The sequence below is a fragment of the Ooceraea biroi genome, chromosome 1 (assembly GCF_003672135.1).
Source record: "Ooceraea biroi isolate clonal line C1 chromosome 1, Obir_v5.4, whole genome shotgun sequence".
NCBI lineage: Eukaryota > Metazoa > Arthropoda > Insecta > Hymenoptera > Formicidae > Ooceraea > Ooceraea biroi.
Window position 1 is genome coordinate 4,915,854 of NC_039506.1, and position 27,874 is coordinate 4,943,727.

The window sequence follows — 27,874 nt, forward strand, 5'->3', positions numbered from 1 at the left end:
CCTCTTTTGAATCTCTTTGAATTAAAATCAAGCTGAACGAAATAAGGAGACTGCACAGTCTCGCAATCTGAGTTTCTTTTGCTTTCTTATTGCTTTTTCATTTTTTTTTCTCAACATCAGTATCTAAAATCCATCGTTCGAATATTTTCGCATGCAGGACTGTTATCTTGCCAGATCACAGATTTTGCAGAATTTTGCTAAATCTGACGAAATTTAGTCAAATTTAGTTCGGCGAATTTACGATTTAATAAAATCTGAATTTATACCGAGCATATAATTCTGTCATAAACATATAAACAGATAAATTATTGTAATAATTATAAGGTTTTAAGATTATTCTCATGCTGTTAGGTTATGCTACTTGAAATAAAAGTGTTTAATTTGTTATTGATTCGTATTATTATCTTATTTTTTAGACACGAATGTGAGTTTGTCTCACGTCTCTTCTTAGATCGAAGCATATTAAATTTTTGTAATAAAGTCGTAATCAAGTTCGTAAACTCATCTACCAGAGTTTGATGGAACCATTGAGAAGTTGTTGAGAGCAAATTATAGTAGATGTCAGTAAGTTCCCGCATTGCGATCTTAAAATAATTTTTAATATGAAAAATTTTATTTTTTCTGAATTATTTGCAAGAATCTCTATAACGGGGCTCTCCTGTTCTTGTTACACTTTTATTATTTCTTTAGAGGCAATAACTCAGATATCTTTAAATTTCATGCTTTAATGTTTTGTATTAATGTTATATTAATTTAATATTCTATCAAATATTGTACATAAAAATATTATATTCCGATAAAAAATAATGTATAAGATTCTACATGATTCGCACAAACTGCTTGCAGAATACTACGATATCGACATTGAGTTATCAACAGCTGCAATGAACTGTTTCTGTCTCTAAGAAAGATAAACTGCACTTTACAAACTGCATTTGATAATTGCTAATTGTTAATAGAATATAATTAAATAAGTTCAGCTTTTATTGATAAATGTTACTTGTTTCTAAAACCTTTTCTGTTTAAGGAAAGAAAATGCCATATTGTTGAACATATTCATATAATACCTGTTATATTCTCCAACACATTTATGGTTTCCTACCTTTTTCCTTTATCTTTAGCATCATCAAAATAAATCAAGTTTTTGTGAAATGACAATTTAGAAGACATGAACTTTTCATGTATATGATATAAAATATTGTACAATAAATACATTTACTATTTTTATATTATATTTATATTTTATACATGTACTATTTTTCCAATATGGATAATTACAAATCTGAATATAACGTGCTAATTTGTAAGGATAATCTATGTTTCGTCAAAGATAATGTTTTATATTTTTAAATTATTTGTGTTGTGAATCGTTTTCATTCTTTGCAATATTTGAAGCGAAAGAATGGCGCGTAATATGCGCGATCACATGTTTCTCATACTACACAGAGATGCATCGAAACTGTTACGCATACGATGCAAAAATTTAGTGGTGCGCTTTCATGTATTTGAAAACGTAAAGTTCATTTATTTATATCATATCGTCGATCTCTTTCCGATTAAATTTTTCATACTTCTGATGAAACATTTCCGTCCACTAATTATCGAATATTTCTACACCGATTTTGTACACGGAGTGTCAATACGATAAGTTTACGGGTGGTGATGCGTAAGGGTGGAAACAGCGACGACGAGCGCGGCGCGTCGTATGTTTCCGTGAACGCTCGTACGGCTGCCTCTTTGTGTTCGGGTGGCGGCAAGATGGCGCTCGATCTTTGCGGCCGCGCGATTGGTCGATCGGGCTGCGCCGCCAGTCTCCCGAGAGCAGTCGCTACCACGACCTCGCAGCGGACTGACTCGTCGCCGTCGTCGTCGTCGTCGTCGCCTCCCGACGTAAGGGAGAGGGTAAAACGAAAAACAAAACACGCTCGCGACGGCGGGTGTAATGGCCACTGTGCGGCTCGCGGAATAGAGAAGACCGTGCCTCATCCTCGTCGTCGTTGTTGAGATTGCGTCTACGTACTCGGCGTGCGGAAAACCGCGGCCCCTTTAATCGCGCGGATCGTCTCGCCGTTGCACGGTGGTCGTGGTTCATCTCGAATCGCACGCGCGCCTTTCCTCGGGCAGCTTTTCTTTCTCGGTTTCGCGGTGCAGTGCGTGCACAGTGCCAGCGGGAGCGGGAGCAGCCAGTGTGTACCAACCACCGCCTCATATATGTGTGCGGCCCGTCGCCGAGTGTGCGTTGTCGCGCCGCCGCCGCCGTCGCTCGTCGGATCCCTCGGTCGCCGCGAACGGTGGATTTACCAGGCGCGGCGTCGTCTCCCCTAGGCGCTGGATTCGGACTCGCCGTCCGTCCCTCCCTCCCCGCCCGCCCGCCGACGATCCATCGGCCTTGACGCATCATCGGTGAGTGCAAATCGAGTTTCGAGGCAGGCACGAGCCGCGATTATTCGCTCGTGCGCGCGCGATGGACGTGCGTGTGTGCGCGCAGAGACCCAGGGGTAGATTCCGACGACGAATCCGGCCGTTCGTCGGCCGTAAATACGTCGCTCGCGCGGCGACCGAACCCGATCGCCGTCACCCGACGAGCGGCGCCGGGACGCGCGCTGCAGGTTTTGATACACCGCGAACTGGCACGGCGAGAGTGTATCGCTACGGTTTCCTCTGGTTTTCCCGTGTTCCTGTTTGTTTTTAAACAGCGCGTGGAAAATCGAACCGCGTTGTCCGCGACGTATGGCCGCGCAGCGAGTTCGGCCATTGCGAGTGATAGACGTTAGCGAGAGTCGAATGCGAGTTCCACGCCGCGCGTGGATATCCTCCCTCTCTCCGCGTGTGCAGCATCGAGAATTTAATTCGCCGAGTTACGGTCCTCCGTACGTGTGTGCACGCGTACGTGCACTCGGTGCATGGAGCGAGAGCCGCTCCTCTCGAGCGAAGAGGCTGTCCGTACGAGAGCCTCGACGCGTCCGAATATCTCGATAATCCCTTCCAGGAAGGGCGGTGGGTGGCAGAGGGGGCCGCCGTTGGCGATCTCTCGATTGTGCCGATCGAACGTTCGGCGTTCGCGATGCTCGGTGTCATTGTTCATTACCGCCGTCGTCGTTGTCATTTTACGTTCGCGATTATTTTGTGAAATGCGCGGCCTGCATTTCGCAATTGCCGCAGTTCCATAATCGCGGCCCTCCGCGTTGACATTCCCGCGTCGAGAACGGAATGTCGATATGTCGTCGTCATATTCGTCGAGGACGACGCCACCCCACTTGCGAATTTCCGCGGCGAAAAAGCACGCGAGTCACCGCGACGTCGTGAATGTATATTCGATGCCAATTTGTTGGGAATTCGTTTCTCCCGGTTTGCGTAATGTATTCTTTCTCCATTCATCTTTCGTCATTCTTTTTTTAACGTGTCTGTAACGTAACAATATATGATTACTAAAGAGCGAAGAACGTAAAATTACCTACAATACGATGAAACAACAATGAAGTGAAAAAATCGATAAAATATATTTGTAATTTGCAGTTGCACATATATGTTTGTTTCATTCGAAACTTGCAACAGTAGTGGGAAAGATTATATCCGACAATGGATCTATTTCTATCGTTTCATTCAAGGACTCAACGACTCGATTATTTATACGAATTAATTTCTGGTACCGGACTCGCGCATTCCAGACTTATACACTGATTTTTATACGTCGCTTGCTCTCTATTATTATCGCCATTATATTTTTATTTTATTCTCTTTATTATTATTAGACATATTTATTATTGCTATTCGTAACTGCTTAAAGAACCTGGATAATATAGTACGACCCGTGATGATTGAAGATCTCGTCAATGGGATTGCATTGCTCCGAGAATGGCACTGTCCCAAGAGGGACGGACGTCCGTAAAAGGGTTGGAAAGGGGGTGGGAAAGGACGCATCACTCGAAACGTGTCAAGGCTTCGCCGTGCCGAAAAGCGCGCGTTCACCGTCATCCTTCTTCCCGCCGTTTGGGAGAGGTCCATTTATTGTCATATGCGGTACCAGTCGCGTAATGAGAGTATGCGCGACGCGCGATCAATTTCGGGAGATCCGCCATCCTCCCGGGGGTACATACGCCGCGAAAGATGTCGCGCCACCGCTACCTTCCTCGCGCTGTCGCGGTGGTAGTTTATTATCCTTAAGTGTCTCTCTTTTCCCTGCCACCTCGTCGTTCTGCTCTTCATCTCATCCGTTTTTACAATCCGCTCCGTTTTCTCCCTCTCCCCCTCTCTCTTTCTCTCCTCGTCGAGTGCTGCGCGTAAACTCGTTGTTTCCGCGTGCATGTTTATTCGCACATGACACGTTTTCCATATTTGTCTATATACACTATTCGTTAATGGACACGCAAAACCTGTTGTTCGTTATCCGTCGACCAAAGACTGCCTTGCTAATCGAAAATAGAGAGTTGGATTATCTGAATGGATCACATCTTTCGTTGAGAGCTACTTTTAAAGTCCACCGGCGAGGTATTTGTGTTTGTTCTCGCGGATTAGTCTGCGTACGTGCGATTTCAGCAGCTGATATCGTGAAATCGCGCAGAGTGCGAATGTACGGCCGTATTTGTGAGTATTAGGTACATCGCGTCGATGTCGGTCGTCGTGTCGAGCGTCACGTTCGCAAAATGGACGAAACTGGGAAAAAGGAGACTCGCCGAAAAGAATGCGGATACGCGAAAACGCTTTATCACGAAATGTCGTCGGCACTGAGATTTTATCAGCTGAGATATTCAGGACCGCGCGAGAGACCACGTTTCCCGCACGGCTGGTAGAAAGGAGCGGGGTCCAGCTAGATATCCAGCGGACATCCTGTGTATTATTTCAAATTCCGATTATTTTTTCGTACATATATTTCTCGGACAACCTCGAATATTCGAATGGATGATATTTTCTGACGAAATATTCCGATACAATGAATATCCATTGCGTTACATATATACATATTCGGGATTATGATTTCTGATGGTATTTTTTTTCTTTTTTTTTGTACTGCGCGTTTCTGCTGAATCGCGCTTTTCCGTCACTGGAACGTTGGCTAGTTTCCAATTAGCACGGCTGATACGGTGTTGTGTCTTCTGTTTCTTCATTTTGGGCACATGCTGGATTATTTAAAAAATATATTCGAGGTTCGAGGGGCCTCGTGTACATGTCGTGTCGGTGTACGCGTATAACCGAAATGAAACGCAAACCGGGGATTATTGTGAAACGAAATCCGAGCACGGGTTAGTAACGATAAATCAATCACTTTGGCGATAAACGCGATTTAAAACATATCCCATTTCGATAATTCCGAATCAAATTTTAAAGGCAAATCGATCACGCAACAACACAACGGTTGTTGATCTTTGATCGCATATTAATAACGTAAATGATACGCATCGAATGTTCCGGGGCACGTTCAATAAAAAGACATAATATTTGCGCGCGATGCAATAATCGAGCTTTTATTTACAATCGCGGTGTGCGAATCCCGATGTGCTGATTGTGCATGTGTGTATTTATATATGTGTGCACGTAACTGAAAATGGAAACGTAGTCCAAATTGTCGAAACTGCCTGTAGTTTCCATCGGCTTTTCGACGTGCCGATAATTCGCAGCGAAGTGACTAATTAACGTGAACGTGAAACCAACGTGCATGAACGTTTACCATTTATATATGAACTGCCCCATTGTATTTTAACAACGATATGGAGATATTTTAAAAATTCACAACTGTGATGCTGCATTTTCTGTGAGCAACTGTGAGCTTAACTTCCGTATTCGCGTTCGCTATTTACTGCGCGTAGAGTGGTTCGAGAATCCCCATATTATCGCGATATTCGTGGTTTCTGGATCGTGAAGAATAGAAAATGACGGACGATACGAATAAACGGTGAAATGTTATATTATATTTTATTCAGATTTACCTGTGTCTGTGAAAATGAAAACTTTAATAGAAATTTAGTTCGAGAGTAACGAACACCGCGATGTTATGTTTGACAGTGCGTTAGTACGTCCGCTATCCTATTCTTTAATACTCTTTAATAAACTCGCGTATGTTGAATGTGAATTTCGTTTAATCGACCATTCGTTTGCGTATATGTATTTTTGAACAACGTCATTTAACAAAATGGGATCATCCATCGATATTCTATGCGTTGATCGGTGTGCTGATATTTTTCTCTTCCGTCAATCAACGTTCCTCGTTCCATTGGATGTACCATCAGCGAAGAATGAAAAAATTATTCACTTTTTATTCTTTCCAATTTCCATTTTGCTCATTTCTTTATTTAGTATATTTTACGACTACGCAGAGATAAATTATTATATTTGTGGCTAAGCAAGCATTGCAAAAGTGGATCAATACCAAAATACCTACAATCACGCAAGGCAAATATATTTTTTTAACAAATATTGGTATAATTAGATTATATAATTAAATTCGCGCATCGAGTAGCGTCCTCTGAGAGTACTCGGAAATTAAAATAGGAGCAATCGGGCGCAAGGGCGTGTTCTCCCCGCACTCGATCAATGTGTTTTGCCGAAAACGTATATCCAACTGACGAGTCCACAAGTTCGTGCTCTTTCCGTATTCCAGAATGACGCGGGGAATATCGCGAAATAATGCATCACGTAGGTAACAGGTGTTTTCTGTTCGTTTTGCGAAGGAAAACGCGTGCCTCATTTAACCAATATGCACAAACACACATGTACTCACGTACACTTAACTTTATAGAGGCAATGTGCCCGTTTTTGTTGCTGTATCGCTGCTATTTTGCCTATAAACAATTTTCTTAATGCAGCTAACAGTACCATCATGCCCTCGAGATGAGGTATAATTCATTGCTGCGTCCCGGGGGAGGAAAAACTCGCGCGGAATAAATGCTCCTTAAATGCAATTGCAGCCCGCGGTGTCCGCGCGCGCGCAATCGCATTAATTTCTATGAAGTCGCCAGTTCGCTGGAATAGGAAGCGTACGATTATTTTGCGCGCCAGATTGCCTTTCTTCTCGTTACGCCCGCCCGCTCGCGGATTCTCGGGGCCTTTGAAATTAAACGAACGCGAAATTTAGACGACGTAAACACGTTACGCAAAACGCTGCGCTTTATCTCGAGAGCGCTTCGATAAAAATCGCGTTTCACCGCGACGATGGCATACGCCGCGCCGTATCGAACGAAAGTTTAAAAAAAATTGCGGAAAATGTGGCGAGACCGATGACGCAATTAACGGGCAACGTTTTACGACTCTTCACCGTGGATCCGTCCGTGCCGTCGGCGTCGAAATCCCGATAAATTCGATCTCGCGGCAGCGGAAATAACGTGCGTACGCACCCACGTTCGATACAACGACCGATAATTCCGTATACGATAATTCATTTTTACGACCCTCGGGCCGCAACGCATTCCCGGTTATTTCTCCCGCCCGGGCGATTTTTCTATCTCGAGATTCGTATCTTGCGAAATATCATAATTCGGGAAATAATGCGCGCATACCGCGCATGGTTGACTTTGCCGGTAAACTGGAGCGTAACCGGGTGCACGGCAAATAGTAGTCGAAAAGCAGCCGATGAAGTTTCCAATATAAACCATTTCATTTATTCGAAACGTGCGCGAACGTGTGTACGCGCACGAAGCCTTTAGTTGCTTCTACTTGCAAAATTTCGGCCGATGAATTTGAGAAGTATCCTAGCACTAATTATTGGCTTTAATTATAAAAGCTCTGGTAACAACCATTTTAGCGCAAAAAACGAGTGAAGTTAATGTTACAACGTAACACAAGAGAAATGCAAGGAAAATACGATAGAATGCACAAATATGACGTTTTATAATTATGTTTTAAATGTTATTTTTCTTGAATGTACCATTCACGAAATGGGAACTAGGTACATCATAATTGTACTTGTGTACTGTAATAACTTTTGTAAGGGATGTTTGTGCAACTATTACATCAGTTTTAAGAAATTAACAAAATTGAGTTAAACTTTTGGCTTTAAATGTGAAATCGTTTCTAATTAGTGAAAAACAAGCATGTGACTTACAGATTGGTTATTTAAAATTTATGAAATCACGCCGTGAGAATAATGCAATTGTCGCAATTATTATGCGTAATTACTTGATACGGTAAACGAGCTCGTTAATCAGCAATGATTATCTTCTGAAAAAAACTAGGTATAATTGTGACATCGTTGATTGCTTATTAATACTTATTAATACTCAAGTGAGCCTTCGGGACGTCGTTCTACTTGCGTCAACAATTACGTGCAGGCTGCTTTTGCCAGACGCTATGAAACCGCTCTTCCACTTCGAAAGTTATGCTTGCAAGATGTTTACACAGGATACATTAGCGTTGCCGAAACACTAGAAAATATAATATTACCATAAAATTTACATATTTAACGTACATTGCTACTCTCGTTAGCGTTATTTTGTTTAATTGCAAAATGTGAGTACCAAGTCGAAATTGTGCGCTTACTAAATTTCGATGTAAAAAGAGTTTATTCTACGTTACAATTTGAAGAGAAAAAAATATTAAATAAACAATATTTTATATATTTTTACAAATTGTTTCTCGGAGCACGATGAAAACTTTGGTCATTTATTGGAATGGTACTTTCAAAAATGTATCGATGGTGAAGAATCTCTTTTTTTCTTTCTTTCTCTCATTTCCAAAACTGGTTAAATATGTAGATGAAAGGCGGCAAATTAGATCAGGGACGTGTTGTATACGTTGCTTTATTTTCATAATAAGATGATGGACGTTAATAGGCGGTAAAATTAGGGTTAACACCACTGCCGACTAAGATATTGAGAATATCGAATAGAGACTATCACGCTCCGAGCAGTTAATCATTCCTGGCAGGCAAATCGTTTCTCGAGTAGGCGCGAGCGAACTAATGTTTCAAAAGCAACTTGGCTATGAAAACAACAATTAATTAATGACCGCCGATGTAACATCGTTGCAACTTTGAAATTTTGAACGGGCCGTAGCCAAACTAGATAGGATCTTTTTAGGGATGTAACGGCATTTATCGAAGGAAATAATAGAAGTTTTCAATAAACACGTGTTCGGAAACTAGTCATCTCGAGGACATTCCTCTTCTCGATTTGAACATCGATCTTTCAGTGTGCTTTAATTCTGGTTGCACACGCTGCGGAATGACTGAATATCGGCAAAATATATTGGTGAAATATATCGGAAGGGACGGAGAGGAAAGTAAAGCTGTAAAACGTGAAGTCTGGAAAGAAAACAGATTTATGACGATCACTAAATTACGAACGAGGATGGAGCCGCGACGTATCGACACAATTCGTATTAAATTCGAACTACGACTGAAGACATAAACCAAATCCGTAACAAGATATATGCATAGGCCATTTATTAGCCGTTGACACGTTGCATTCTCGAGCTGTCGCGCAATATGCGCGCACTATCGCGTTAAAAATTGACCCGCAAATGTTTGAGAAGCTGAAATTTGTGAGATGATTAGTTTCCGAACAAATGTTGATTACAAACACCATCAAAACTGTTTGCTAATAATTTTCTCCACCCTTTTTCGCATATATAATCTACAAACAGAAAAACTGAATATCTATGAAGCTATTAGTTTCGCAAAGATTTACAGACTTCGTACGACTTTATCTTTTCTAATGACTTCTATTATTGCAAATACGTCAACTTTGCATCCGTACAATTTAAATCGCAATATTCTGCGCATACGAGAGGCATACCCTAACGGAGAACGCGCGAGAGTACAGGCAGAAATAGAGGAAAGAACGATTCTTCTGTGTGTGTCCGGCGATTCGTTACTTCTGCGCGCGGAGTGCGGGCCTCGCCGTGCGGCCTAAAGCGGCGTAACGTTTAACTCCTTGAAACCTGACGATGTTTAATGAGACGTCAAGAATTTGATGCGAGTTTCGAAGGCAAGTCGCATAAGCACGCGCGGCACACCGGCGGTCTTATAAAGACGGCCTTTATATTTCAGGCGCTCAGGAAATTTAGTGAGCATGTGGCAACGTCGGGCTCTCTCTCTTTCTCTTTCCCTCTTGCCTTTCCTCTTTCTCATGCGCGCGCGCGCTCCCCTTCGATTCCTCGCGGTTGCATCTTTCTCCACCAACACCATGCACACCACTGCACGTAGCCACCCATCGTTCCCGTATAGCGAAGTTCCTTCCTCTCTCTTCTACCTTCGCCGCCTCGCTACCACCTTGCACCCCATCCACCCGACATGCTCTTTTATTTTATTATTCGACCCGACCTCGGCGAGTTAGGCTGTTGCCTCGGCGTATATACCGAGAGACTTCTCGTCTCTCTCTTCTTCTCTCTCTCTTTCCTTCCTGCTCCTCCTTTCTCTCATCTTCGCGACCGCCGCTCGCTTCTCGACTAACGGAGAAACTGGAATCTCGGCGTCGAGTACGAGGGTCTTCTGCTCTCGCCAGGCTCCTTACCTTTCCTCTTCTGCCTTCGCCACCTTCTTCTTCTTCTCGAAGCTCGTTTACAATTAGTTCGTCTCGGTTTCGGTGCGTCTCTCGTCGTCGAGAGGATCCCTCTCGTACCACATTTTATCGTTCACCTCCGTCGATGCCGTCGCGGCGCCTTCGACGCTCCGTTTCTGCTCGAGGCTGAGATCGACACGTATTAACGTTACGCACGGAATCCCGGAAGAAATGGGAATCGAGCGTGCACGAGGCTCAAGTGGAATTTGCACAATTTATTCTCGATTACCATTCCGGACGTGGAATATGGAAAAGTGAATCTACGCGAGCAGCAAGAATTCTTGATCGTTAAAAGATAATCTCATATATACAAAATGTTTGCATTCATTAAGATCGCGTATGATGTAAACTGAAGTTGTAACTTAAGGCGCATTTATACAATTCTCTCTCACTATAATATACAATAAAAAAATTGATCGAGTAAAGAGTATTCGTAAAGACGTTCATCCATTTTATACTGAAAGAACTACAATCGTTATCTGCATTCAATTTGGCTGATCGTGTATGAGAATCTGTAACAGCGCCAAAAGTTCAGTGAATTATTCGGCGCTGGGCGCCGTTAAAGCTTCTCGTACATTTGCTGTAATGCACGAAATGGATCACCCCAAAGCGAATCATGAAAGTGAATCATGTAAAATGTTATCTCTGAGAGATTAGAAAGTTTAATTTGTCTGATGCACAATCTCTCTTACTCTCTTCTTCTTTTTATTCCTGTTTTATCGTATAAAACTATTGTATGTAAAAATTGTGTATAATACAGTCTTTTTAATAACGATGGAATCTGCATTGTAATTCGATTAGTATACAGAAAATTTGTATATTTTAATATCTTTAAAATGTTGCATGAAAGAAAAAAATTCAGCGAGGCAAAAATTAAAATAGAAAATTATAGAGGAAATAATTTCTCTTTTTCTTTTCCTTGTTTTGATTGAAATTAATTGCCATTTCGTAGTATTGTCAGCGCTATAGTGTCAGTCGAGAGAAGGCGAGTCGAACAATAGGAGGAGCGAGTTTAAAACTCGCAGGGGGACATCGCGCATCCTTTATCTCCGGCTTTTTCAGAAGCCTCGAAGCCGTCCCATGAAAGCGCACTGGAATGCATTGTGGGTGGTTCACTCCTGTAACGTTACTGTAAATAAAAACCCGTTCGCGTCCAATACGCGTTCGCTCTGGACGATTCGGGATGGTCACTAGGAGTCGAACCGTATAAATTCGGCTTTAGCCGCGGCGGGATTTTTCATAAAATGCGACATTCTCTTTCTCTCTCTCTCTCTCTCTTGTCTTTCTCGTCTCGCACTTTCCTCGACCGCGCCCTGAGCTGCAACGAGCTCGAATCGTTCGTGCGGATCCTGTGCAAGGTGCATCGCGCGTAGCGACGGGCTTGATCCAATTGAACCGTTGCGAACCACCGTGGAGAGCTATCCAGAAATGGGTGGAATCGACGTGACGGCTCTCCTTCTCTCGCGGCTTGGCTTTATCTCCTTCGACGCGAAGAGATAGCGAATGCCGGCTTTACATAATAACGCGGAAGCGGCGTCGGACCGAGACGAAGTACTCATCTCGTTATTTGCTGTTGCTTCTTCTCTTTTCGGCGATTCCGGTACTCGCCAAGACTTAGAAGTGACTTAGTTACGTTGGTTAAAAGAACTTGTGACGGCGTCGTTGAGATTGTCGTATTCGTTTCGCGTTTCTTAGAAAGTGAAGGAGTCTTGACATCGTGACGGTAATCATTATTGACAAAGATTTGAGTTTGGGTTATCGTCCGTGTTATCACGCGAGAAATTCGTTCGAAGTATCAAAGAATACATGAAATGGGCTATCAATTTTAGTCGGAAAGATACGATGGTTACAATTACGAAGTAAAAGTTTGTGAAAAAGAGAAATTAATCAAAAACTTTAGTCAGACGAATTAATTTTCTGAGATCAAACTTTGAAACGCAAAAATTTATTATTTGCGTTATCGCCCTCGTTAATAAATTCATCTCGTTGTCGGATCGAAAGAACATATTCTGCAGTTTTCGTTGATCTCATATAATATTTTTTATCAGAACGTATACAATTGCTCTCAGTCTTGCAGAACTCGTCTCTAACTACGACCGGCCTTACGACTTTCCGCGTAACAATCCAGTGCTAACTCTGCAACAGTCGTCAGGAATTAAAGATATAAAACGTTGGTGCACGTCAAGTCGCAACATAAAGCTGCCGAGTTTGATCTAATTTCTCGAGTCGTAGCGTTCGATCAGCACTAAAAGCGCTCGTCGGCAGTCTCGACGCACGCATACGTAACCGACGATTTGACACGATCATAAACTTCCGTCCTCTTCGTGAGTGTTTAGAGCCGTGAACGTGAGGTTCGTACGCAGAACGAGCAGACGGACCTTTTACTATTATTAATCCTTAACCCTTTAGCCGGGGGAATGCCGGAGTATATGTGTACGTCCGGCTAGCCGGGATCGAGAACTTCGCAGTAATGGCGAGTAAAATTTTAAGGGACGCTCCATTAAGCCTTCTCGCGTTGTTAATTTACGGCATCGTTATCCCATGCTGATTTACACGGAGGTAACGAATCTGGGCAATATATCGTAAATGCATCGCATTTCTCTATCTCGTCGATAATTTTGAAAAAGCAGTTCGACGTGATGTAAAGCGTTAGGTGCGTAAACTTTTTATCTGTGAGATCCAAGTCTTTCCGGACTTGAGTTTTACGACCTGGTAGAACCGATGATAGGAAGATCTCTCTTCTGTATACGTATGTATGTGCGTATGTGTGTGTGATAGATAAGTTACGTATACATTTTTGAAGACATAAAGTAAAGCTAAAATATTTAGGTATATAATTACAGACATGATTATCTTTTTAATCAATTTCATATTTCTTAGCGAGAACATCGGAGAGACATTTATTGTTGATTTTTACCGTTCTAATTAATTAATCGTGCGAATGTATCCTTGTAATTAAGTCTTCTCTAACAAAGTTTATCGGCAATTGATTAATAAATGTGATTTTGTTGTTCGTGTGACTTGCCGAAGTTCGGTCCGCCAGAAGTTCCTTGTTAACGAAAAATCCAACTTGCCTCAAGAGTCCTTCATCAAAAATTAAAGTCACGAGTTGCGGAACATCTTGTACACATGTTAAGCAACGTGCTTAAGAATTCAATTTCGCGCTAACATCCAATCGTTTCTGATAATACCGTTACAACGTTAATAACGTAAGAAAAACCGAGTTATGTCGAGTAGCTACTGTCGTTGATCTCTTCAGGTGGAACGGCTTTTTCTTCGTTGAAGCGTGCGATTCTTACTTGCGCGTCACGTAAGAGAAAACTCTCCGATGGCATTCAAATCGCGGTCGCCTCCGTCCGTAATCGGTCGAACAACGTGCGTTCTATCGTTCTTTCAGGACGTTCCCAGGATCTCCCTGATCGTCTCGACACATCGCGGCACGTCGGAACCCCGCTGCCATCCGCGGGGTTACCACGCTGCCGTGCTTGGCAATGACAAAACACGTAAACGAGTTTTCGGTACGTTAATTCAACGCGTCGAACGTAATTCCAGCGCGGGGGCACGGCGCGGAATGGTGCTGAGAGGCGCAGAGCGGAGCGGAGCGAAGCGAGGCGAGCGCACCGTGGCCTCCCTCCTGGTGGATGACCCCGTGGACTTTCATCCGCGTGCACACACGCGTGCACATGCGCGCGGTGCACCACCATGCATGTGTACACACGCACACTTTATCGGGCCGGACCGGTCGTTAGAACTTTAAAGCGGACGGGGGGGGGGGGGAGCCAGGGCACGCGCTTTGTTTTACGACTATTTTCCTCTCCTCGTTCCTTCGTTTCCTCTCTCCTCCATTTTTTTCTTACCTTTCCCTTGTTCGTTTTTTGCTTTCGCTCGTTTCGGGCGTTCGCGGAGCCGCGTATATTCGGAACACGCTCCGCGAGACGAGAGACGGGGCGGCGGAATACTTAGGATTCAACGATGCCCCGCTGGGAACGCAACCGATGCGCCCGGGATATTCGCTCGATGAGACTCGTACCCGGGAGGTATTTGTTGCTTGTTTAATCCCGGCGTCGCTACGTTCCCCGGTGATTACGTTCACGGCGCCGCTGCCAAGCGCGCGCGGAGTCGCCGTTGTCACTGTCGCCGCACGCGCAGCGCGTCTTTCGGAAAACGGGGCCGATAACGTGCCGCTAATCGCAAGCTCGGCGAAACTGGAGTGAACGGAATTTCATCGAGAAGGATAAAGCCCACGCGCGGTACTATTCACACACTGCTGCATGTCGGAGACTTATCTTTTGTCATGTCCCGGGACACTGTCGTTCCGAAATACGATTGCAACACTAGAGAAACAATAATTTTGACATTGTATACATGAGAACACTAAAACCCTGTAACAACCGTGACGCGATTCGAACTGATAAATAACGCGTTATTTCTGTAATTGATTTCAGATTGTAGCTTTTATTTTGAACAGATTATTGAGTAGTATTTAATCGACGACGATTCCAAAAATATTATTTTATTCTGCATCGATTAAAAGTTATCCACACGTGATTAAACAATATGCGTATTTTATCCTAAATTACTGCGTGCTTTTATTTTATCTCGATTCAAAGCAATTCTAGAGATACAAAGAGTTTAACCGCGATGTCAACGGGTTTGTTGCTGCGTCGTCTACCGCGACCGTCGGTCGTTTTGGCTAGCGTGGCGGCGACATGCGTTAACGCGATCGATAGGGGCGCGTAAGCGCCGGGCGATCTGTCTCGCGCGCCGAAAAATACGGCCTCCGATCCGAGGTGAATCCTCCTCCTCTCAGTGCCGCGGCGTCCCGGTTGCATTATGGAAATCAGCGGGAATCGTAACGCCGGGTATGCGGGACACGTGAATTAAACACGTAATACACCGACTCGCGCGCTGCACCTGTCGCGCATGCAAATCACTTTAAGCCGTCGGCGAACGCGAGCGCGGCCGGTTTCCGAGCTTTTTCGGTGGACGAGATCGGGGGCGACTGTGTGTGTGTGTGTGTGTGTGTATTTATGCGTGTGTATGTGTATGTATGCGTAGCGTACAGCAGATACGTGCGCGATACGCGTATCGCGAGTACCAGCGAGACCGCGTGCACTCGTTCGCGACGACGACGGGATTATTTATCGAGGGATTTCGCGATCGTTTGTGTTTTTCTGGCTTTTTAGATCGCTAGATTCGAGAAGACAAGTGGGTATCGATAATGCGATTCCTTGTGTTACGCGTGTACATACGTTCGTTTTATTTACCGTTGTTCTTTGTTCCTACCATTGTACCGCTGCCGATTTAATTCCTGATTGTAAAACCATTGACTTTCGATTTTCTCGACTCCCCAGTGTAACGATAATGCGTTTCATGTTTGCGATTCTTGGCAACTCGCTCTTGGCTTGGCTCGCGCAGTTCTGAAACTGTCTCGGATAGGAGACAAATTAGAGTTTGCACGAGTCCGTAATGCGAACAATTTTGGGACAATCGATAATGCGAAAATCAAGGACGTTTCGCTTCACTGGACGTTTTAAAGTAGAATAAAATGAGAAGAGAGATGATTAAATTTTAAATGCAAACAGTATTCTCTTATTTCGCTCTATAATTGACGATTTCAACTTACTTTGCACCCCTGAATTGAAGATCACATAAAAGGTTTGAGTGAATTCCGAGCACTCTCCTGAATTTCATTTCGCAATAAACTGTTCAAATTAGTTGATTTAATTGCTTGAATTAATGAAAATATCATTGGATTCGTTTATTGAGGGCAAGTCTACTTCGCGTTAATTGCAGGAGCTTTTGTTAAATGCAAGATCGGAGTTTCCGGGCGTTCTACGTAGGATGACGCAGATGACACAGATCCCAGGGCTATCGCATCTTCCCGTAGCTACAGACGTGTTACTAGCAATAACAGGATTCGCCGCCCGGTGCTCCGAAATTTACTCTCGCAACGTGTCGCAGATCCACGTTCGCGAAATTAGAAACGGCGAAATGCTGTTTCGGAGTAGCGGATGCTGGGTAAATCGGATCACTCGGATGCGTTACGATTGCCTTGCTTCACTCGGTGATGGAAAAAAAAAAGGTAACTAAAAATAATATTCGTAACGCGTTACGTCGCGTTATTTTTGCGTTTCGATGAAACGTTGCGGGTATAAATTTTGTGCAATAGGCAAATTCCAATAAATTGGCAATTTCATCTTGGCTAGGTTCAATGGCAATATTTTCGATATCGAGTACTTTCGGAGCCGAGTTCCTAGATTGAATATTCTCTATTGGAGCAAAAACAGATCGTGTTAAATCGACCGAAAACTCCAAGCGTTGTTATCTGTTTCTTCTTTCGAAGCTTATTGTACTGTGAACCGTTTTTCTTTGCCATTAAAAAATTTCGTTTAAACTTGCACCATAAAATATCATCATCGTCAGTTGTCACTTTTTGGTGTGAACGCTTATTTATATCCATTTTTGGGATATATATATTTGGTTAAAACAAAATATACAACTTTCCTGTATATGTATATATATTTGGTTTGCATTATTCAGCGAGAAGATCAAGCATCCTTGAAGAACAACGCAAACCCAAAATAAAATAAGAGCCACGATTGTATTATAAATTCGGTACCAGCCAGTAAAGCGCCGTCCCGTGCTCGGTTTCGAGGCATTTAATTGCATTCAATTTGCAGTCGTCGCGAACGGTAATCGTTATTTAAATGTTGCCTCTCTTTCGTCGGTTCCGTCTCGCCTCGCTCGACGACGATGCGAGGATGATTCACGATGAAATGCGAAAAACAAACAACGAAATTAGAATAACGAGTTTTAACGGAAGAGACACTTGGAGACGGAGACAGCGAAAGGAAATATCGTCGAACGGAGCATTTAAGTATCGGCCGGTTCGCGCGCGGGCGCGCGACGCATTTGCACCTGAAAGGGTCCCAAATTGCCGGTCGACAAATTTCTTGGAGAATTAACTCGCTCGATTTGTGCGTCGGCAACGCGACGTTAATTTTATGTGCGACGGAAGCTCGCCAGGGCCCCTCTTGTAATGCCACCAACGCGTGTACGCACTCTCGCCCGCCCGCATATGCACGCCGCGAGTTCCGGTGATATATAATGTTGGCCGAAGGAGTTCAGGCTTGTCCGCAATTTACCGGTAGACGTCCGCCGGACACGCCGACGACGGCGGCAGCAGCCGCAGCGGCAGGGGTATCCTTCATTTTTTTTCCTCTCTATCAACCTTCGTCACGGTTTTTCACGAACTTCTGGTGCCGCGCCGGTCACAATGGAAGCAACGAAAAACCCGCCAAACTGGTTCCGGACGAGCGTCTCGCCGAAACACGCGCGAGCGCGTCCTCTCTCTCGTGCGGGATGTGCGTTTAGCATTTTTACATTGAGCTAGCGTTATGCAGCGTGCGCGACTGTATAATTAGCATTGCTCATTATGCTGTGCGAGTAAACGCGTTTTTGGTAATGCCTAGACTCTAATGATAATCGGTATTAATCGTGCCTAAGTTATATTCCTGTTCGTAGCGTAATTTATGTAGATGTTCTCCGGATATTCCTCTCCTTCAACGATTTATTCTGATGGCGTGATTAGGTACTGTGGCTAGTATATAAATATAATAACATGTAATGAATACGGGCTGAATGGCTATTCATCGCTAAAACGGTAAAGAAATAATGCACATGTATGCCAACAACAGCACAAGTGATATTTATAAGTGCCGTTATGATGTAAATAATTATTTAATTGCGAAAACTAAACAGTTTTATTAACATTTAGCATTTAAGTTATATCTTTAATTATACAATAAGTTATATCTTTAATTTTTATACACGGTTGTTACTCTTTTTTTTATTTATTTTTGTCATGATTTATTATCTTCCATTTGCTTTCTTTACCTTTTGTGCTACAATATTTATCTTACTCTGGTTTGAATTCCGATGCTCAAGGGGAAACATATGGGCGAGATAAAATTAGGATCCGGGAAGAACTAAAAAAAAGGTCACAAGAGGACGAAGGCACTTTGTTGCTGCATATCGTAAGATATGGATGTTATTTTACACTTCACGTTATAACATTTATTCCATTTTCATTCGAGTTCCTTGAATGGACGCGATGAAACAATTAAACTAAAATAAAAATCGGAAAATATGTTCGGATTGTTAAAAACTGAGGTATCCCATTGTACAGTTTATTACGGTTTACGAATATTACTTTGTGAGACTTATTGATTTACTGCGCTCTGTTTAAGGTAGACGCGCACACAACTCCGCTGAAATCCATATTAAAGAGATACATGTACGTACCCGCATTGTTACGACTTACCTGTCTACACGACGCACTTTTATTGCATTTCAAATTACACAGTACGCCGCTTCCCCGTATACACGGTATGCATAACGAGTCTTCCTCACGCGCTTTCAGCCGCCAGTGTAATTAGAAACGTAACGCGTGCGAGTTATCGCACGTTCAAACGGAGACCAGCGAAGGGAACGAAAGTCGTTTAACTGAACGAACGGACGACTCGCGTTTTGTTGCGATTAAGGCCTTCGATTGCTACCCTGTTTAAGGCACGTCGCGTGTGCGCGAACCTCCTTCCCCCTTTATCGATTAACGATACCGATATGCGTCAAAAGACTTTTCGAGTACTGTTCCATCGGTGTGACTCATGAGTGCCAGATTCCCTAATGAGGAAGAATCGATCGAACACCAATTGTGGAAATTTCAGCTCCAAATTGCGCCGACCGCATGCACCGTGAATTCGTCACGTTGACCCATTCATAAATTTACGTTTGCGTTCCGTTCGATGAGGGTCGGCAGATTCAATTTATAACCGTTCGTCATGAAAAATCGAGATTCCCACACTTGCAGGGAGGATTCATCGCGTTTCGCAATAGTGGAAGATGCCGCAAATTTGTACGAATGTCATAATCGTTCCTCGTCATACGCATTTTGCAAATGAAAGCTCATTCTTTCTCGCGATATTAATCGCTTTTTGATTGCATTTGATGACACCGGTACCGGTGTCGTCCTGTCTGTAGATTTCGTTCTATTAACGCAGCTGCGATGAAAGCGGCCATTAATCGGGCAAGAATTTCGACCGAATCTATCGGGAGCGGCGCGAGGCAGCTGAGAGTCGCCAATAATGGGGGCTGCGCTTGGTGCGTGCGGGTCCCGGGGAATTTACCTGTCCGTACATTTGTCACGTCCCAAATTGCATTACGCGCTACGTTGGCTCTCTATATAAAACGGCCCTAAGAAGCCATCGACTTCGCTGTCATCGTTCAATCTGCCGTAGCGTGCTCCTCTTCTCTGCTCTCCTCCTTTCTCCCTCTCTGTCTCTTTTCTCTTCTTTTCTTGTTCGTGCCTCTCTTTTCCTCGCTCACGCACACAGAGATACTCCGTCTTGCACTCTCGCCATATGGTTCGCGGCCCTACCGTGTTCATTCATAATACACACGGCTCGAAAAGTTTAGCACCTCGCCTCGAAGGGATCGGCCCGCAGGAACCGCTCGGACAGTCCGCCGCAAAACGATGCCGCGCGGACGCCCTTCGCCTTTACGGTCGAAGGAATTTTGAAAAATAAGTTGTGAAGTGGAAAGACGCATTTCGTCGGTTCGTGCCGCCAGCTGGTGAAGCACGTTCTAATGCTCGAAAGCGCGTGTGAAGTAAATGCCGCGAGCATGAAAAGAGGACGAGAGAGAAAGAGAGAGAGAGAGAGAGAGAGAGAAGAGGAGGAAGAGGATGATAAGAGGATTTGAAACGAACTTCGCGCTTTTGACGTAAATGCTGTAGACGGTGTGCTAACGCGCTACGGCGTAAAAGCCGTATGCATTTTTCACTCGCGTTATTTCGACGCGCGCGCTCCGCACGCGATGTCAATTTCTGAAAGCGCGCGAGGAGAATAAGACATTATTTCCTCGCGAATTAATCTCCCTCGGCGGTCTGTCTTTTTCTCTCTACGTCGAGGTTCACGAGCGACAAGTTAGAATCGCGGAGTCGCATTGTCGGACACAAGTGCGGCGAGAGTGTTTTAGGGAAAAAAGCGTGCGACGAGTTTCACGCGCGATAAACTCGCACGAGATGGCCGTGCGAGTGAAAATGTCGCAGGTGCGACACGATCACTCATCGCTTTATCGTTGCGACATCTTATTTCGTAAAAAAAAGAAGGAAACACCGTCCATTTATTGCAACTTCTTGTATCGGTTCCTTATTTACGAGAAACACGATTACGTGGGTGGTAATAAAAGAGAACGACGAAAATTATGTCGTCACGCTTGGCTCTTCCTGTCAGCGGTCCAGCACACAAAGACTGCGACACGTACATGCATACACACATGGCGGTGCGGGAAGTTCTCGTATGCCGCATGTGCATCCACGTTTACCTGACAAAAATGGGGAAAGGAGAAAAAAAAAGAGAGTGCAGAGGGCCAATACACAAAGTTTAGGGTCCGCACATAGGTAAATGCCCGAATTGTGTGTATACGTATATAAATCTACACAGGGTGTCTCAAAGTTTTCATCTGCATTTTCATCCATAAATTTCGAATCAATTCCGAGTAAAAAAACTGCTCTTCAATAAATGTTTCCGAGTTTTATAAAATAATTATAGAAATAATAAAAAGAGAATTCTCGTTTTCCCTCCCAACTCTAAATGAATTGTAGTTTAACATTTTAATCTGAAGATCTGAAGAATTAAATCATAAAAAACATCTATATATAAAATCGCACATGAGAAAGCTGTTAGAAAATATGGTGCGGGATGGAACATCTTTTAGCCAAGGAGAAATCTTTTTCGCCATAAAAAAGAGAAAGAGATTCGCCAAGGAGATTTCCGAGCGGGAGGGAACACGCGCGAAACCTCGAGACACCGTATGCACAGGCGAGAAGGGCCTATTGTGTAGTAGCCGGCCCGTCCATCTGCAGCATCTGGTAGTTCGAATGACCAAAGGTATTTGGTGGCCGCCATTCGGTATCGTTCGACGATCAGACGGCATTGCGGTGATGTCAGCCCTCTGACGAAGTCGAAATCCAAAATAAACCGATGCCCATTCATCGACGAACGCCAGTGCGGGCCTCATTAGCCTCCAGGACTCGGAAGGAATTTTTTATGTCCACAAATACCCTTATCCCCGATTCTACAGCCGCTCTCGTCGATCATGTCGCGCGTCATCTCGTGGACAATGGGTGTTTACTTAATTTCGTGATGGAACGTGCTTACCCTCTTTCTTGAGTCTGCTGCTTATCCGCTTGAGCTTTTTCAAGAGGTCAATTGCAATGAGACAGGATCACGGGATTCCCTGGCAATTTTCAAGTCGTCAGTTGCTCACGAAGGACAGAGGATTTAACTTTTATTATTCGGATTATTTTCGTTCCCTGCACGCGGAAATGAAAAACGTTTTGGGCGGAAGTTTTGTAGCTTCGTGAAGGAAAATACAATGCCAGGAAGATCCTTTATAGTACGCGTTTTTTTTTCACGAGATATTAATGTTACTACTGCTTTTTTAAATCCAATTCATTTTTTTCATCAAGACAAAGGTGCAGAGCACATCGGAATGAATTCTGAACGCCCTGCGTTTACACTATTCAGCAAAAACAAAGGCATTCATATGTTGCATATCCCCCGCTTGGAACTATGAATTTTGTTCAAAGAACTTTTCGGTGATTGTTTGCAGGGTGGACATAATCCAGATCATGGAGTTAAATGCGTTACTCTGCACCGCGGCATTTTAAATGCAACTCAATTCGAGGTTAGTTACAATAATAGGGCCATCTATCCTTTTAATGTTAAAATTAAAAATTGAAAAAGACTTGATAGAGTTTGATTCTTCTAGGTTTTTTTTTAAACTTAGACCATTCTCGCTACATGTTTTCATTATTCAGTTTAATAAAAATACATTTTTAAGTATTATGAATTATTCGAGCGTAGTGCATCAGGACCTCAATGTACATTATTCTATCGAAATTTTTATAAGCGAGTGTAGTTTTCGTTTTTTGTAGATATATAGTAGATAAAAGGTTGGTTTCACTGTGGACGTTGCGATACATAAAATATCGCTGAAATTAATTCGTTAACGCGATGCTACCAATATTGATAAAACCAACGCAAGACCACAGGACCAATTTTTGGTTATTCGAAACGCTCAGTGTCTCGAACAAAATTCACGAATATAATAAAATTTACGAGGAAAATTGAGTTTTTTTATCAGTGAGACGTTAACATGTACATATGTATGTATATATGTGTCGCGCCTATGCTAGTCACAAACTTCTAACGATAGGTAAACCTCCGGCGTTAACGAGCCGTTATTACATCGCCCCGTGTTACGTGCTCTTTGTAATAACGTTTACTCGTCGCGCGAGTACACGATCGTCCTCCGACTCGGGTGAGTTTCTTCGTTTCCCGCCAGACACCCCAGGTGACGAATGGACCACGATGCATCACCGAGTGTGACTGCAGCACGTTCCATCCGTTACTTTAAAACTCGCTTTAACGAAGCCGGCCGCGTCCGCGCGACCGATCGGGCATGACATTTATCAAGACGTGATTTCGGCTGCATTTTTAACGAGCCGCCCGGCGTGGCGCGAGCGCTGCAACTTTGATGGATGGATTATCGTATCGATTCGCGTGAATTAGACGGAAATAATGTAACGTTATCGGGAGACGGAGGAGGCGCCGCGGGGATTCCGCCAGCCAGCCTGGTTATTATGCATAAGGGAGCGTCGGTGCACCGCCCCCGTCCTGCGAGATACGGCCACGCTAATGAGCGTATAATGCGCACAGAATTGTAATCGGCGTGCGCTGGTGGATGCCTCGGTACGATACCTGATCGCGAGCCACCATTGTTGTCTTGTTGGGGTGATCGGACGATCCGCTTTGGACAATGAACGGGTAGACAGGGATTAGCGGAAAGACAAAGTGCAAATAATAAAAGCGGAAATTTGCTTCTGGATTAATTTATTGATAGTTTTAGTGCAACAGTAAAAAAGAAATTTTGACAAGCGTGGTTTTGAATTACAGATGCGTTTATTAATCACTGACAATCATATAAACATGTAACAAAGATATATAGTATTTTTGACTAAATTTAAAGCAATGAGAATTTTACATTTATATATATATTTTATACATGCTTTTTAAGGATGAAAGAAAAGTGCAACGAGTGATTCGAGAGTGCAAAGTACATTCGCGTCCCGCTTTTGCAATTGAAAAATCCGATGACCTTATGTCTTACTAGAATGCGAGTCCATTTAGAGCGTCGTACCGTTGCGGCTAGGTTGAGAGGACGAGAGAGGCAAATCCTCTCTCTCCCGTTGTCCTCCTTCGTTTGCCAGCGGCTCTTTCTCGCTCTTGTTCTGTCTTTCTCTCTCCTCTGCTTTGTGGTAGAAAATCTTCTTGGAGGCCGCTTGCGATGTCTTTGGCATTTACGCGATTACAGCGTCCGCTCCACGCTGCCGTTACTCGACGTCCGCTCTCGTAGGTTTGTCGTCGCGTTCTCACGGATTTTCACAGGTCCCAAATTGCATGGGGAAGAGAGACGAGATCGAGCACGAGAGAGTGCCCGCGCACAATGCGTCGATTAAGGTAAAAACGTAAAGGCTAACGTGTGTACAAAGCATGTCGACTGAAAGCGCTGAACAATCGCGCGTCTAATAGACGATTAAAAACATATCAAAGTAAATCAAAATACACGCGTATACGCAAATTCATTTGCGCTAAATATTAGTTCTTTTATTTTCTACCTTTTTTAGAGCTTTATGACATTAAATATTGGAGACAGTAGATTTAATTCTAGTAAAAAAAGAATCGCACAGATACAAAACGATAAACAGCTCATATCCACGCTTTGAGATGTTGAGACATCCTGCACGTACTTGCCCAATATACGTACTTGACCTCGGTTACCATAAATGCACTCGCTGCGCACGCAGTACGCTTTCTCACGAGTGAGCGATCGCGAAGGAGCCGGCCAATCGTACGAATTAATTCTCGCGGACGCGCAATTACGAGATGCACCGATGCAGATGAAAAAGGCGGAGAAAGAGAGACGCATACGAAGGGGGAGCAAGAGAAATAGCGGAGGGTAAACGGCGCGCCGCGAATACCCCACGGTATTTTTCGTGCTTTTCGCGATGATCGCGAGGCATACCGATACGCGTCGCGAGTGCGGGTAAGTTGCGCGTTGCATAAAGTATCGGTCAGGAAGCGGAGTGGAGCGTACGTCGCGAAGCGTAGCGAAAGAGTTCTCCGGCACGCTTTGCCGCATGCCGAAGCGTAGCGAACTAATAGTCCGCGTTACGTGCCCTGTAGCCCAGATTCTACGCTACTATTTCGAGATCCCGCGAGGAGAGAGGAATGCCTCCGTGCCCGCACGGACGAAACGCGTCTCACGCGGACGCATCGCCGTACATTCGCCCGTATGCACGCACGGTCTGCGTGCACGTTAATTCACCTGACACGCGCAGCTCGCAGGAGCGAGCGTGTACGCCGGGCGACCAAGCGACTTGTCGCCCGGAGCGACTTGAACCGTTCAGGCGACGTAAATCCCGTGGCTCTCGAAAAAATCGGATTAACTCTAACGGAATTCGTTGCATAAATCGACGAGCTTATATTGCGCGAGCGTGCATGTTAATGAAATAAAACGTTTCTGCGTAACGTTGGGTGGTAGCACGATGCTCCTCTATTCAGACCGCTGTATCGTTTCGGAGAACAAATGTTCATGCTCCAGAAATAACGCGCTTCTTGCCGCGGTCTGGACAAGTTTAATTATCGGGCTCGCCTCCGCGCTCGCCGAGTGACCGATATAAAATTACCCTGTACAAAATTAACGCTGTTCTTGGACGCGTGACGTAAACAGACTGTGCAGCTTCCCGCAAAAATTGTCCATGTCGAGGTGACGCGCGCGTACAAATTACGCGGCTCATAAATGCGATTCCTCCGCTGCCGCCGTCGAGAGGGAATTATTCGACGGGCGGAAAAAAACGATTTGCCGCTTCGATTCGGTTTATAGTGTAAGCGCCTCCTCTCTCTGCGTTCGTTAACGACCGCGGAATTTAATGATAGACGATAAGCCGGCGAGTCTGGGGGAGATTCTTTTGCAGCCGTCTTCGCATACTTACGGCGTTGAGTCACGTCGTTGGATCCTCATCGAAGGTTTCTCGCGTAAAAGCGCCGTGTAAAGAGGCACGGTCTTTCTTCTCTTTCTCTCTTCACGGTCGCACACAGTCGTATCTGAGTACAGTTCTGAGTTTTACGGATAGAAAGAATCTCATTAGATAGAAAGAAAGATAGAATCTCGTAGCTTATTTATTATACGAAATGCGATACGTAATGAATTAATGAAAGAAACTATCTATTGCCGCGTAATTAAATAAAAAAATGTATTTTGAATGTAATCTTGCATTAAAATTAAAGATACTCGCTTGGAAGCTAATAGGGGGAGATACGGTTATTTATATAAAAAATAAAGTAGCAAAAACTACTTTCGATTTTGATATAAAGATACTTGGATATGCGTTAAAACGTTATTTTATGATATCGAGAGTTCATCCATTTCTCGATACCACTGTGTATCGTCTCGACGAGTGCAAATGTCGGAGAAGTCAGTGGTAATGAGCGTGCGGAGACGAACGGCACGTTCTGGCTGTAGGAACACAGGAATGGCGTCGCCATTCGGCGCCATGCGGTGCGACCACTGAATATTAACGGTCGGAAAAATCGAAGAGTGGAGAGGACGATCGCCCGAAGTAAGGCAGGGGGACGAATACGCGCCGGTGTTACTGTTGTTCGGCCTTTGATATCCACGACAGGTTTGATTTCACAAAGCAGCCCTGCGGCCAGCCGTTTGAATATTTTTCCAAACGGTCCAATTACCGCCTCAAAAACAATTCATATTTCCGCGACCCGCGGGAATTTCCCTCGATCGTAAACAATTTAGGAGAAGAAACTCAGACGGAATATTCATTGTTCCTTCTTGCTTTTCTGTGTAGCGAATTAATACTGCATTTCCATTATTCAGCGTTTGGCGCTCGCTCCAGAAAATAAAAAAGATACTTTATTAAAGTATTTCCAGTTCAACAAAAAAAACAAAATCGACGTAAAATTCTTGCTGATTGTTGATTGGCAATTATTCTAGAAATCGTTAGGTATATAGTTGCTGTATCGATGCATGTGATTTAACGCAATAATGGAATATCAACATCGTTGATATTCCATGATTTTACCCATTGTGTTATATAGCTCCATTGTTATTACTGCTCGAGCAATTAAAACGTTTACATAAACTTGATTCACGGAAAACTTGAAAATTTGCAATCATCTAAAATTCGAGGCAATTATCGATATTGAAAGATAAAGATACAACGTATCTTACACAGTTTAGCATGTACACAGCAGTATTTAAACTCAAGTGTCGGGTTAATCAGTACGCTCGTACTGTCATCATTAAATCTCGTTCAAGCCTTTTCACTGCAGAATAAAAAAAACAGCGTGAGATGAATAAAAAGGGTAGTTGTCAGACTTAGTAACTCTTTACGAGCCTCTACCCCGCGCAAATCAGCTGTATTGAGCTCCTCAACGGTACGAGCTGTTTCTTTTTGCGTGGAAGGGAAGACTGAATGAACGTTCGCTCAGTCCCGCAGGGCTCCAGGGTAAGAGAATCGGATTGAGCTTAATCACGGAATTAGCAGCTCCTTGAACTGAATTTATGAGCTCCCTGCTAAATGCGTTTGTGTAAATTCGTATACGCGAGATACAACAGCTGTCCAATTCGAGAAAAGGAGACAGAAAGATAGAGGGAGGGAAAGGGAGAGAGCGGGAAAGAGAAAGACATAGAAAAAAGGCGAAAGGAAACGGATGATAAATACGTTTTCATCGAATCGGTGAATCGTGCGGCTGAGTCACGCCGCGATGAGCACTCACCTCGCATTCTCCTGGGCACAAAAGGCGCGGCGTATAAGTGTGTTGCCTACCTTCTCCGACGTGGCTCGGCCTCGCCTCGACGGCGGTATGGCGAGTGCAAATGTCGGGGAGTCGAAGGTAACGAGGGAGAAAAAACGAAGAGAGGGGGAGGACGGTAAAAGACGAACCGCCGCCGCCGTCGCGCTCAACTCGGCACGTTTGATGGGTGATGCTTCTCTCGCATCATCAGCAACACAGTTGCCGGCCTCTCGCGTGAAAGAACGAGGGCGCACTCGAACGAGTAACGACAAAGAGGTACTCGCGCGCCTAACGAAAGCCTGCAAAGCGGGGAGGCGCGGACGCTCGTCTCGTCGACGGCGACGCCGACGCATCGAACGCGCGATGGAAAAAAAAGGTATGCCGACGACGATGAGAGGCGCGTGGAAGCGGGGAACCGCATCGCGAGAGAGACGTGCGAAACAC

At 44.1% G+C, this 27,874-nt stretch overlaps 1 protein-coding gene across 1 annotated transcript in view; it reads left to right on the forward strand.

The window, feature by feature from the left end:
- Positions 1-91: 91 nt before the first annotated feature.
- The window catches only part of LOC105277904, a 121,548-nt gene continuing 93,765 nt past the window's right edge, over positions 92-27,874 (forward strand). Inside the window, exon 1 of the mRNA XM_011336634.3 lies at positions 92-2,403. The gene's annotated coding sequence lies outside the window, so the exon portion shown is untranslated. The remainder of the gene's footprint in view (positions 2,404-27,874) is intronic.